Source organism: Anoplophora glabripennis, unplaced genomic scaffold, assembly GCF_000390285.2.
Source record: "Anoplophora glabripennis isolate ALB-LARVAE unplaced genomic scaffold, Agla_2.0 scaffold193, whole genome shotgun sequence".
NCBI classification, from domain to species: domain Eukaryota; kingdom Metazoa; phylum Arthropoda; class Insecta; order Coleoptera; family Cerambycidae; genus Anoplophora; species Anoplophora glabripennis.
The window spans coordinates 64,775-77,039 of record NW_019416490.1 but is presented as its reverse complement, the minus strand read 5'-3'; the positions used below and the strand labels follow the sequence as shown (position 1 = coordinate 77,039).

General features: G+C 32.9%; 1 protein-coding gene across 4 annotated transcripts in view; it reads left to right on the top strand.

The window, feature by feature from the left end:
* The window catches only part of LOC108907328 (leucine-rich repeat-containing protein 24), a 164,909-nt gene that overhangs the window by 108,236 nt on the left and 44,408 nt on the right, over positions 1 to 12,265 (top strand). For all 4 annotated transcript variants that reach the window (XM_018710966.1, XM_018710967.1, XM_018710968.1 and 1 more), the window contains one exon: positions 3,699 to 3,762. The gene's annotated coding sequence lies outside the window, so the exon portion shown is untranslated. The remainder of the gene's footprint in view (positions 1 to 3,698; positions 3,763 to 12,265) is intronic.

Here is a 12,265-nt window from a genome sequence, read left to right as displayed (position 1 = left end):
CACTTTTCTTGTCTTTTTGCAATAACTTTTTTGTTTATTAACCGATTTTAATTTAACCAGTCTCATTTTGTAGATAATTTTACTCCCTATAAGCTGTCTGAGAGTCACTTTTCGCTAAAATTGATGGTTTTCCCTGCAAAGTGAAAAAACTGTTTTCCTCACTTATTTGTTTAAATAGAAAAGTTAGCTATTAAAATTTTTTGACTCACAAGATGAGAGATGTGTTGTATTATGTTCCTTTGGACAATTTTACAATAATTTACATATCTTATATGCAATTAAGATCATTTTTAATGAAATACCAATTTTGCCAAACTTTAGTGGTGGATTCTACGTCAAAATTCAATAAAAAAATTCTTATAAACATATGTCCAGAAGCACTTCATTTTCGAGATATTATTATTTCAATGTTTCTTAAGATGCCCAACGTACGTAGATAATCCTGTGCAACAGCGTCACTGTGTAGAATTGGTGAGCACCGTGACCAAACTTGGAGATACCAAAAACATATACTTTTAACTCAATTTTTACAACTTCGTTCTCAACGATGATACTAAAGTAGAAACTGTGAAATAATTTAAGGGAAGGACAACCAACTGCAAATTCGAGTTATCATTCCGACAGGATTTGGACTTCAAACCGGGGAAAAACGCATATCAGCGGCATTCGTCCGGACCATCCGCTTTCATTACAAAAAGAGCATAACTGTCATGCGAGATTGATAGCGCACGTTATCGGAGCCCTTTATTCTTGTTTACACGATAATCCGCGCGTTGAGCCAGAATAAACAGTCATTGTCGTTTTTCGCGCCTGCTTCACGTTCCTTATCACTCGAACTAAGCAACAGATAATCTCGTTCTTTTCATGCGAATATCCCGACGCGAATATGTGAGCGTATGGCCTTTCAGTGGTTTCTTATCGTTCTTTTTCCGGGACTTGCCACCCCTATCGAGACCGAAAGGACTGTTCAGTGTTTCGCCTAGCGTAAACACATACCTAAATATGAAGCAAAACCCTTTCAGGCCCGGCCGGAACTTGGGGGTTACCTGCGTCGGGCGGAAATAGCCACCCTGATAAATGAAGAGGGTTGGGGGTTCCGCTTTCTTTTTATTTGCCAAGAAAATTGCAAAATGTGAGGTTACCTACACTGGCAAAACGGCTTTGCTCCGATAACGCAAAGTCGCCTGCATGGTGTGCCTAACTGTAAACAAATAGTTCATTGCAATCAAATAATGATCTTGAAGCTATGAGCGAAGTAGCTTAACTCGAAATAAAAGTAAAAAGTCAGTCCTACGGCATTACTAATGACAGCCAGAGACAATTTGAAACGCTTGAGATGCTTTGACATCATGTGAGCAAAACAGCGATAGAAATAAAATTTTCACTAAACTTTCGAATTTCTATGCCGATTCACAGAAACGTTCACAACAGCCATCGAGAGTTCGAGAAACCTGAACAGCACCGATCACCAATCGACCGACAGTAGCAGAATCTGTGATTACAAAGATCAAAAGCCTACCAAACAGATAGAGCTTGTCCAGCTCTCAAAGCTATATCCAAACCTAAACACTGTAATGTTTACGAGTAAACACCACAAAGGATTTATTTAAATTTTATTTATTTGCAAATCCCTCAAATAAATAATATATTTATTACCTAATACAGGCTAAGAAAAATGGTGGATGTATTGATGCAGCTGTGGAAATCATTGTTATAAATTAAAAACATAATAAAAATGAAAGAATATTGAAAAAAATAAGACCTAAATATTTCCATAAAATTGAGTTTCAATTTGTGTAGTATTCCCCTCATATTCTCCATAGTGACCACTATATTATAGTATAAACTCGAATATCCACACCTCGATGATCTGTATCTCTCTATTATCCGATTATGGCGGCATCAAAAAAACAACACTGGCTAGGTATTAATTTTTTTTTTGTTTTAATGGTACAGTTGAGAGTCAGCGCGACAGATGGAGCCATTTGCACTCCGCTTACAATGTACATCTTTGTCGTGATGATTCGGCCGCATAACGTTCGTCGGTTGTCTCACCTATGACACACTGATGAGGACTAATAAGTCCGAAACCGGTCTGTGCCTGATGGGTTAAACTGACGAACGATCGTAGCTGTTGCACTAGGTGTTGCGAATATAATTAGTGATGGGCGATACCGTGATTTTTCAATCACGTAGTGAATCGTTATTGTGATTTTTTGATATCAGTGATCACGACTTTTGAGTTACAAGCCAGCATAAGGTTGGTACTGTTGGTAGTTAATATATTATTATGGTGATTGGTGATATACGAAATTCGACTTTACAGCATCGACATGGTCAATAAGGCGCTTGGGACACGCGACACATGATATTTTTAATGATGTTAAACAAAATTCGCCCTTGAAGCAGTATAGTTAGTCTGCTAAATAAGAAAACAGGAGTAAAGTAAACTGTGATCACGTCAGGTTTTTATTTGCAATTGAGGAACTAGGTATTAATTCGTTTATAATCTTCATCATCAGCACGCCATCTGTAAGCCGTAGTTTGAAGCTTAACATATTAGCTTGCAAACTAACTACTATTAGTGAGATATAAGCTGTGTTGCTCGGTGAGTAGTAATTGCTATTGAAATAACAGTAATTGATATAAATCCTACACTCTGTCAGACACAGATAAAAATTTACGATTTTATTAAAGCTTGATAAAATTTTAGATACGTTTCTCAGTGTATTTGGAAGGCGCTAGAAGGCACCATACTTCCGTTAGGGGATCAAAATAAAACATGCCTTTTTAAGCAGCAGAGATTTTAATAATTACAACGTCATGGCCATATACACCAACTGTGCATTGACGACCTGAAATACCGAATCCGGTAAAAATTGATTCGATTTAAATTTCTAATTCAAATTTTCCGCATAATGCAACACAATATGAGTCGGAGCGTGCCTTATTGTCAATTTTTATTCGCATTTAGAAGGGATGGAGACAAAATGGGAAAAATAAACATCGGAATTTCCATCTATTAGGCTTAAAGTATGCCGTTTGTAGAAGAACGGATCTAAATGCTCAGTCGGATGCTCAATGCATGCATTTTCTTTATATAAAACTGTTTTGGAGACAAATGTACAAAATGTGTGTGTTTCCTTCCATAGAGAATATTTACATTTTAAGCGATTTCTCTTCGAACATTGTACGGGTATGTATGCTCTGAATGTCACTTTGCAGGTTTGTGTCACATTAAAATCATAACATGTTTATCCATTCATGAACAACGTTAGTCCGGGTCATTATTATTACCATTAAAATTACAGAAAACAATTTGAGTATTGAAAATTGAAATTAAATCAAAATACCAGCTCATAACTACATTACTACAAATTGTCAGAATATAGATACCTAATAAAATATACCGCCAATGTTCTACCCTTCAAGTAATTTGAGATGGAGAAACGTCTTTATCATGTAGATGTAATATTTTATGGATTCCAAATTAACTTCCGACACTCTGAAATACATCGAATTCAACTGAAACCTTTTCAGTGAATAATTTTCGTTTCAATTTTGTATATAATAGGTTTCAAAAGTGTTACTCGACTGAATATTGCTTTTCCTTTATCTACACACATAATATTTCTATTTGGAAAAGTTATTATGCTTTATTTGATGAAGATAGGCACTTACATTTTTTTTTGTTCCAGATGACCGGAGAAATGACGGGATCGCATTTTCTTCCATTAGTTCTCCTGTAGTTACCATAACTAGGTGAGTAATTATTTTTATTGATGTCGTTGGGTAATATCAATACTTTTTTAATGTTCTGAAAGCGTTTCTCTGTAACCAGCTGAAAATGTATATTTTTTAATTTCTTTATTTACTACTTGGAAAGCACTCAGACGCCGGGCAAAGGCTCATTAATAATTTTACACAAAAATTTCCATTCCCTGATTTCCATTACATTATTTACCTTATAAGAGACTTCAAATATTTATTATATTTTAAACTTTTTGACTCCTAAATTGTTATTTATAATGGTTCATGTTAATTTATTTAAATATAAACCATTAAAATTACTTTTAACCTTCCGTGATTTTATTATTTAACCAAATATAGTTCTTATTTATTTACTAGGTATAAATATAAAACAATTCAATATGGTCTAAGAAGAAATATAAGGATCGGTGAGATATAACCTACAAAATATTGTATAACATATTTTAACTCAATGTAGGTTATAACTCACCCACAATCAATTTCTGAGAATTAATATGGCCTGACACATAAAATGTTATTTTTGAGACCATATAAAAAACATTCCTTTAATATTTCATTACTGGGATTGAGATAGGCTTCAATTGTAACAATAGTTACAATAATCGTATTGAATCTTATGATATATAAATTTAATATAATTTAGCTACATGGAATAAGAATTAAAGAACATAGATTTAGCTAGTATTGGAGTTTGTTATAATTAACATCACTGGTTATAATACTACACAACTTTTTTGCCTAGCGGTTTGAGTTTTTAAACATATTTTTTTTTTATTTTCAAAAGTTCTCACTTAGGTATGAATTACGTGCTACCTCTGAGTAAACTGATGAAATAAAGAATTTGATCCGTATTAAAAGTTTGAAATTTTGTCATAAAAAATATGTCTTAAATTTCAGGTACCTATGTAAGGTTAAAAAAAACTGTATTCTTTGAACAATACTGAAAAAATCTATCAAAATGAGTTTAAACTAGAAAACAATCAGCTAAATTATTTATATAAACAAGTATTTTTATATCGTCGATATACATTAAAAATTTACTGTGTCGAGAACATGAGCACCTACATGTCATTGAGGTAGACAACAAAAAGCAGTGACCTTAATTAGGAACCTTGAGGCACGCTACAAGTAGTTTCATAAGGAGCAGGATGAAAGCCATTATGATACAATTTGTGACCTATTTATTGACTAGGCAGGACGAAAACTAACCACTAATTTAGCAATGAGTGTTTTGTGGTTCAAAGTTTACAAACATCGGTGTACATGGAATATTTGTCAGATATGCATTATGTATTTAGAGTATTTTATCTTTGTTCTAATTGTAATACTAGGTAAACATATGTGTTCTTCTTCAAGCATACCGCGTTTTACTTTACTAAGAAGATTGTACACTACTTGAAAAAACTGAAATTATATAGACTGGCTTCCATAAATTCGGAAAAAAACACATCACAAGACTTATCAACTGTAATAGTAATATCAGGTGCCATTTTGCTAAATTTAACATTTTCGCTATACTGAGAAATATGAAATAAGTTATAACTACTGTCAAGTGACAGCTCCACTGTAAAAAAATTTCACTCTAATTTCACTCAAATTCACTCAGTTTTATTCAATAATGTATCAGTTTCTGTCCACACCCGATTGACAACTGATGAAACTATTGCATCAGAAATGAGTGAGTTTTACTCAAATCCCAGTTACTATCAATTGAGTGACTCTATTCTGAGTATATAAAACCAATTTAGAGTTGACTTTTTCTCTGATATGATTTAAATTTAACTATTATTGAATAATTCTTTACTCAGACTTGGTTTATATTCTCTTTAAATTTAAATATTGTATTAAAGTCATAAACTGCTAAACTACCACAGTGGTTTCTACACAGATCTGTTTCAGAAACAATATTTTAGGTCTCGATTAAAGAAATTGGTTAATTGATCGGACGAATAGATTGTCACTACCTATATTGTAATATATTGTTTTAAATTATTTTAATTAAATCACTGCATTTAAATACAATTTTCACTAGAATAACCAGATAAACCGAAACTCCAAAGCACACCATACGCCATACTGCCATCCACCACGCCACGGTCACGAAATAACCTAATGGGACGATGGGAACAGACAAAGACAATGCATCTGGATATGAAAAAGGGTGGGATCACTCAGTAATGATTTAGGAACAAGTGCACCAAATACGAGTTTACGTGAAGAATTTATTTAAAAAGTACCTATATTTGAGTGAAAGTACTCAGTTTTAGTTTAAATATAATCATAAATGAGTAAAAATGATCAAAATGCCCAATATTGAGTGAAAATGTACTGAATAATTTCACTCAATGGATACACTCTAAACTTTTATTTCTTTCACTCACACCGATTTTTTTACAGTGTAGCTATAATTTTTTAAACTCGCCATCTCCACCTACATAATTCATTAAATAAAACTATCTTTTCTCAGTGTAGATTTATGATCTTAAGCAAAGAATAATTGTTATACTTATTTTGGCTGAATAATGTTGGCACAGTTTAATTGACAATGACTTTCCGTTTACGAATACTGTTGTATGTACACGTCATGCATAGGAACGTGTAGAATAGAATGACACCTAACCGAATCCACAATTCCTGTAAATCCTAGGCAGAAATGAAGTCACATGCGCGCCGAAAAAAGAGTAAATTACATTATCCGGACAAAAAGTCGCGCTCCCGGGTAAATGGCCGAACAGCAATTCCGAATGACGGCAAAATGAAAAGAAATGAAACCGAAGTTTCGCCTAGTTCCACCCAAACATACGTTGTCCTTATCTCCCGACAATGGCGTTCGTTATTACCTTGTTTACTCCCCAGCATTGTCCCAGTTAAAGTTTTGCTTTAAATGAATGAATGCTTTAATGTGACTGCCTGTTTGCTGGGGAATTTATTTACTCAAAACTATCTCTTCGGGAAAACATGTAAACAAATACTACATAAGAGGCAGTGTTGCAATAAATGTTTGCGATTTCCTCTGCATTTATACGTACAGTGTGTTTACGGATTACTGCCCGGAGAGAAAAAACCTTTTTATTTTTGATTTATTTTACTCTCAACAATATCGCATCGACGTGGAAGAAAATAGGTTTTGATATACAGTGTGTTGATAAAAACAGAAGCAAAATAATTCGATTTTTAATTTTTCAAAAATGATAATAATAAATTGTTTCCAATTAAAAAATACAAAAAAATACCGGGGTATGAAGTTGGCAGCCAATAGTTGGCAGCTAAATTTTGTTTCAAATAACCTAAATAAAAATCTATAATAGTCAAATCGGGACTTCGAAGTGACCAGGGATTAGAACTATGTTACTGTCAAAAGTATTGTGTAACTAATTACAAATCAAGGGAGTTGAATTGGAGGGGCTACACATGTTAAAAATAAACTTATGTCCTTTCACCAAATTCAAAATGTATTTTTAATATAATGCACTTCTCATTTATTATAGATCTCTACTTGTGGAAGTATTTTACCCAATAAGTGTATCAATGAAGGTGCTGATTTTGGAAATAATGTGGAATTATTGAAAAATCATAGTTTAATACAGTAAATATTGTCACGTTTCCCGTTTAAAATACTAAAATAACTGGTAAAAAAAGATATTATTATTACTTCGGGCTACTCGCTTGGCTGCTGAGAGGGAAAAACAAACAAATCAATCAATTTTTACTGTTTATTATAAAATAACATACTTACACTCAAAGAGGTTGCTTATCAAGTCCTGGCCATTAACTGGCTCTCAAGGTGGCTCAGGACTGGCCCCGATTCACAAAGTTTCCGGGGTTTAAATATTCTTTACAAAATTCTGAGTGCATTAAAATTAAACCACCGCACCGGTAGAAGAATCGGGAACAATGTCTGAATCAGTTCACCAGTTTATAGAGAGAGAGAAAGAGAGAAAGAGAGAGAGAGAGAGAGATGGATATAGTGCAAGGGTCAGTTCAATATGCACTCAATTTGCAACTGGGCACTTTTCGTTGCTTTTAAATCTATTGTGCAATACTGACATGTAATTGATTCAAATTATACTTATAAATTTTGTTCTATGAAATGAATTAAATGAATAAGTATTTGTACTGAGGGTATTTTTGTAAAAATCTACTAAAGAAAAATGTGTCCAAATAAAATAATGCCATATGTCCATACATATTTATCTTTCAAAGTTTTTACTACATTTACAGGGTGATTATTTCAATTTTGGATATTACTCTTCCTCTCTCTAAAATGCTTATAGTTGACAATATTATCAACCTTTCACTAGATAAGATCAAATACAAAATTGTAACAGAAATTTAGGAAAACCGTTTGTGTCGATGGGATGATGATAAGTAGTACCTATTTTTTTAAATTTTGTTGTCAATATTTGTTATTAAATATTTAAATGTGAGTATGAAGGTCCAACTTGGAAATTGTTACTATTTTTTAATTACATATAAACAACATTCTGATATAACAATTATTGGAAAAATTAAAAATAAAGCCACTTCACTCTTCAACTATTTAAAATTTTCTTATTTTCCGAATACCCTGTACATAAGAATGCTGACAAGCAAAAATTTTATCGAAAACCATTTTTCTCAACAAAAAATCCAAAATAAAAACTGATTATAATAGTTGCAATAAAGACCATTAAGAAATTCATCCACGGTAAATTACTAACTTATTTCTGCATATTAAGAGTTTTATTTATTTATTTTGTGAATTTGTTATCTGAACTAGCTTAATATTTTTATAATGAAGTAAAATGTATATCACTACTTGGCAAGTTTTTGGATCAGTAAGGATTACGTAGATTATGTTTCAAAATGTTTCAACCTCGAGATCCGGGATATTAAAATTAAAAATATATAAATAAATTATTTTATTCAAATTTGTGTGCGACTTTAGTATTACTTCAATAAATTTACGATTGCATTTTCTTTTTCTTTATTTTATCAAAGACATATCCAGATATTGTATGTTAGTAGTTATTTATATATTGGAACTGCAAAACGGTGTTTACAATAACTAAAATTATTAAAACTTATTGAGAACCTCTGAAATAGTACACGAAAGAATATGAATAATAATTAATTGTGGCTGTAGATAGCCCATCCCCCACTTGTTTTTGTACCTTTTTTGTAATAAACAGGAAATTACTAGTTCATTTTCACGTTATCATGGGTTTTCATTATTGAAACTTGTATCTATTATTGTTTGTTTCAAGCAAATTATTAGCCATTGAGGTAATTTATTTTTCTGGATTCTTACTTGTAACTGTGTATTTTTTTTTTTTGTAAAAATGCAGTTAAGTGTAAGTAATAAGTGCCAAATATACCCACTAAAAGGACTCATCAGTAGAGTAAGAATGAATTATATTCTTCATGTACAGTGATTTTTATAAGCACTTGCCAGCCAAACTATCGAGAGAGTGGTTCCGAAAATGTTTCTTCGTATTATTGTGATAAGTCAGTAACTAACTTTTCTATTCTCCCCTTCCTCAACTGCTTTTTGCAACGTTTTCCGGACATACATTTATATTATCTCTTTGTTTTAATTCGTAATATACATTTTTGACATATCTACTAACTTTCAGAATATTAATTGTTAAAGTATGCGTATGGTGTAATCCAGAAAAATAATGTGTGCTGTTTATAAACTTGTTCATTGCGCGTTTATTAAAAATAATGTTACCAGCAATAAGTGGCGTTGTGATATTATTCTAATGACATTTTCCACTCCATTACGTTGAATATTATGAGTTAAAGTCATACAAGCATTTCCACGGGAGCTAATTCGGACGAAATTTAAATTTCGTGTCGCTGTTAAACCAATTAAGCACATGACCATTTAGCACTCTTTTTTGCGGCAAGTTTATTACATGTGAAATGTGAAAAATTCTTGGAGCTCCGACGTAATTTACGAAATTGTCGCGGAAAGAAATGCAAATTAAAACGCGGCAGCGTTACGCACGGTGCGCCACCCCACTGTATTTGTAAAAGTCAGTAACGATTCGGTGGAGGTATATTCCACACTTTTAAATAAAATTTAAATATATTTAATGCTTCACGTAGCGTTGCCCCATTTAAGATTGTATTCACTCATAAGAATTAACGTTTTCGGGTGTGCGGTGATCAGTGAAATTGGGAATGGAGGCGCAAATATAGGGTGGCCACCAAGAAAACATCATCGAAAATACTTTGATATGTGGATACGTTTTTTTTTACCATTTGGACATTAGGTATGGGAGGCACGAAATTTGGAATTTTCATAGCCCGTGCATTTGAGTTGATCAGAATTCACATGTTGTGGTTGAAGCCAGACAGCAACAACGTACGAGAAAATTACCAAACTTTATTTTTTTTAAGCTGTATTAAAAATTTTATACATCACTGGTCCTTCAAAGTACTCCTCTTTCCTATTCACATACTTTTCCCAGCGGTGATTCCAAATCTCAAAGCAGTCCTGGATAGCTTCATTTTAAATGGCCTTTAAAGTTTGTGACGAATTTGCTTTGATGTCATCAGTAATCTGAAAACGGCAGCACTGTAATCTGATTTTTGGTACAAAACTGACGAATTGATAAAGCTGAGTGTGCGAGCGCATTGTCATGATGCAAGAACCACGAGTTGTCTCTCTGGTCTCTTTTTGCGAATTTTTTCACGTAAACATTGTAAAATGCCTTAATAATACACGATTCACTGTTTCACCTTGAGGTAAGAATTCAAAATGCACAATTCTATTAAAGTCGAAAAAACAGTTAGCATCACTTTGACATTGGATCAAAACTGACGCGCTTTTTTGGGGCATGCCAATCCCTTGTGATGATTGAACTTTTGTCTCATTGTCGTAGCCGTAAACTCAACTTTCATCTCCCGTTATGATCCTTTGATTGAACGTTTCATTGCCATTGGATTGTTCAAGGAGATGCCGATTTTCTTTCTGTTGTTCGGTCATGAAACTAGGAACAAATTTTGCTGCAACCTCTTCTGCAATTTCCTGACGGTTAATAGGCGATTTGCACACATCAAATATTTGACTTCTTGGACGTGGGTCATCGGTTGAAGTCGAAGGCCTTTCTCGTCGAGGATCATCTTCAATTGACTGACGACCACTTTTAAATCATTACATTGATACTCTGAGAGACAAGTTAATAGGACATGTTGTATTACCTAATGAATTGAACGGTTCTGCATACATATCTGCACTTTTTTAACAGAGGTGTTGCTGTGTTTGTTGAAGATATTGCATTGAATGTCAGACGTAGTTTGTGGCTCATGCACGATGGTGTTCCTGTGTTCCGGAACACCGAAATAAAACCTACGAGCAAAGGTGAACAGATTCAATGGCCACCCAAATCGCCAGAACTGAATACGCTGCGCTTATTTATTTGGGGTTGTGACTAAAAGTTTAGTGTTTGCAGAATCAATTGATAACTTCCCAATGAGAACAGAACAATAACGTTTGTTGGTACGTTAATCTTCAGTTGAATCAATTATATTTTTGACAATACTTTTTGCATTACTTCAGCACAAATTTAATGTTTCTTACAGCTGCATTACAAACCTGAAACAATCATTTAAAATCTACGTTTATTTGTCTCTCTAAACAACGTCATTTTTAACGGAAGGTATGACGTTTATTTAGCGCTGTGTAGCAGCGTTACTTAATATTTGACATAAATTGAAACTCTTTTATAACTTAAACTTACAATCGTATGTATGGCATACAAGTATGTATAACAGTTATATACGAGTCTTAATTGCTAATACAATTCAACTATTCTTTCAGTGTTAATTATGTCAAATGCCTTAAATAATAATTATTACTGAGTTGTGTCGCCAAATGAAGCAAGTTATTAGTGTCACAATATACAGGGTATCCCAAAAACAACCAAGGGACAGTGACAAATTATATGGGTACATTGAATAACATTTCCTATAAGTTACATTCATACATGGAATTAATTATGATTGTATTTTGTTTTTCTGTTTTTATAACGTAAGTTGTATTCACAAAGGTATTTAAATAAAATGATTTTTTCTTCCCTTTCGTTTGATTATCATGATCATTTCATTTATGGGGGCGATTTAGTATGTATATTTTTACCGTGTAACAGAGCTTCAGATGAGGACACAAATCATCGAAGAAACTAACATAATTGAATATTATTATATATCAATGTATTCGCAATGGTTCCCGCTAGTGAGTGAGATAAATTTCAATGCTCATGAGAACAGAAGAATAATTTAAATAAATGCCAAAGTACCTCAATTTTAACCATACTGTTAGTCTGCCAATATATTCCATTTACAACGGAACTAGGTTAGGCACAATAACCAAACTACTTCACTCACTAGAACGGACACCTAGGATCATTTGTATTTAATTTTCAGATTAATATTTATTAATAATTCTATAATTTGTGTCCTCAAGTAAAATGACAACATTTTACACACGACTCCATTTTTATTA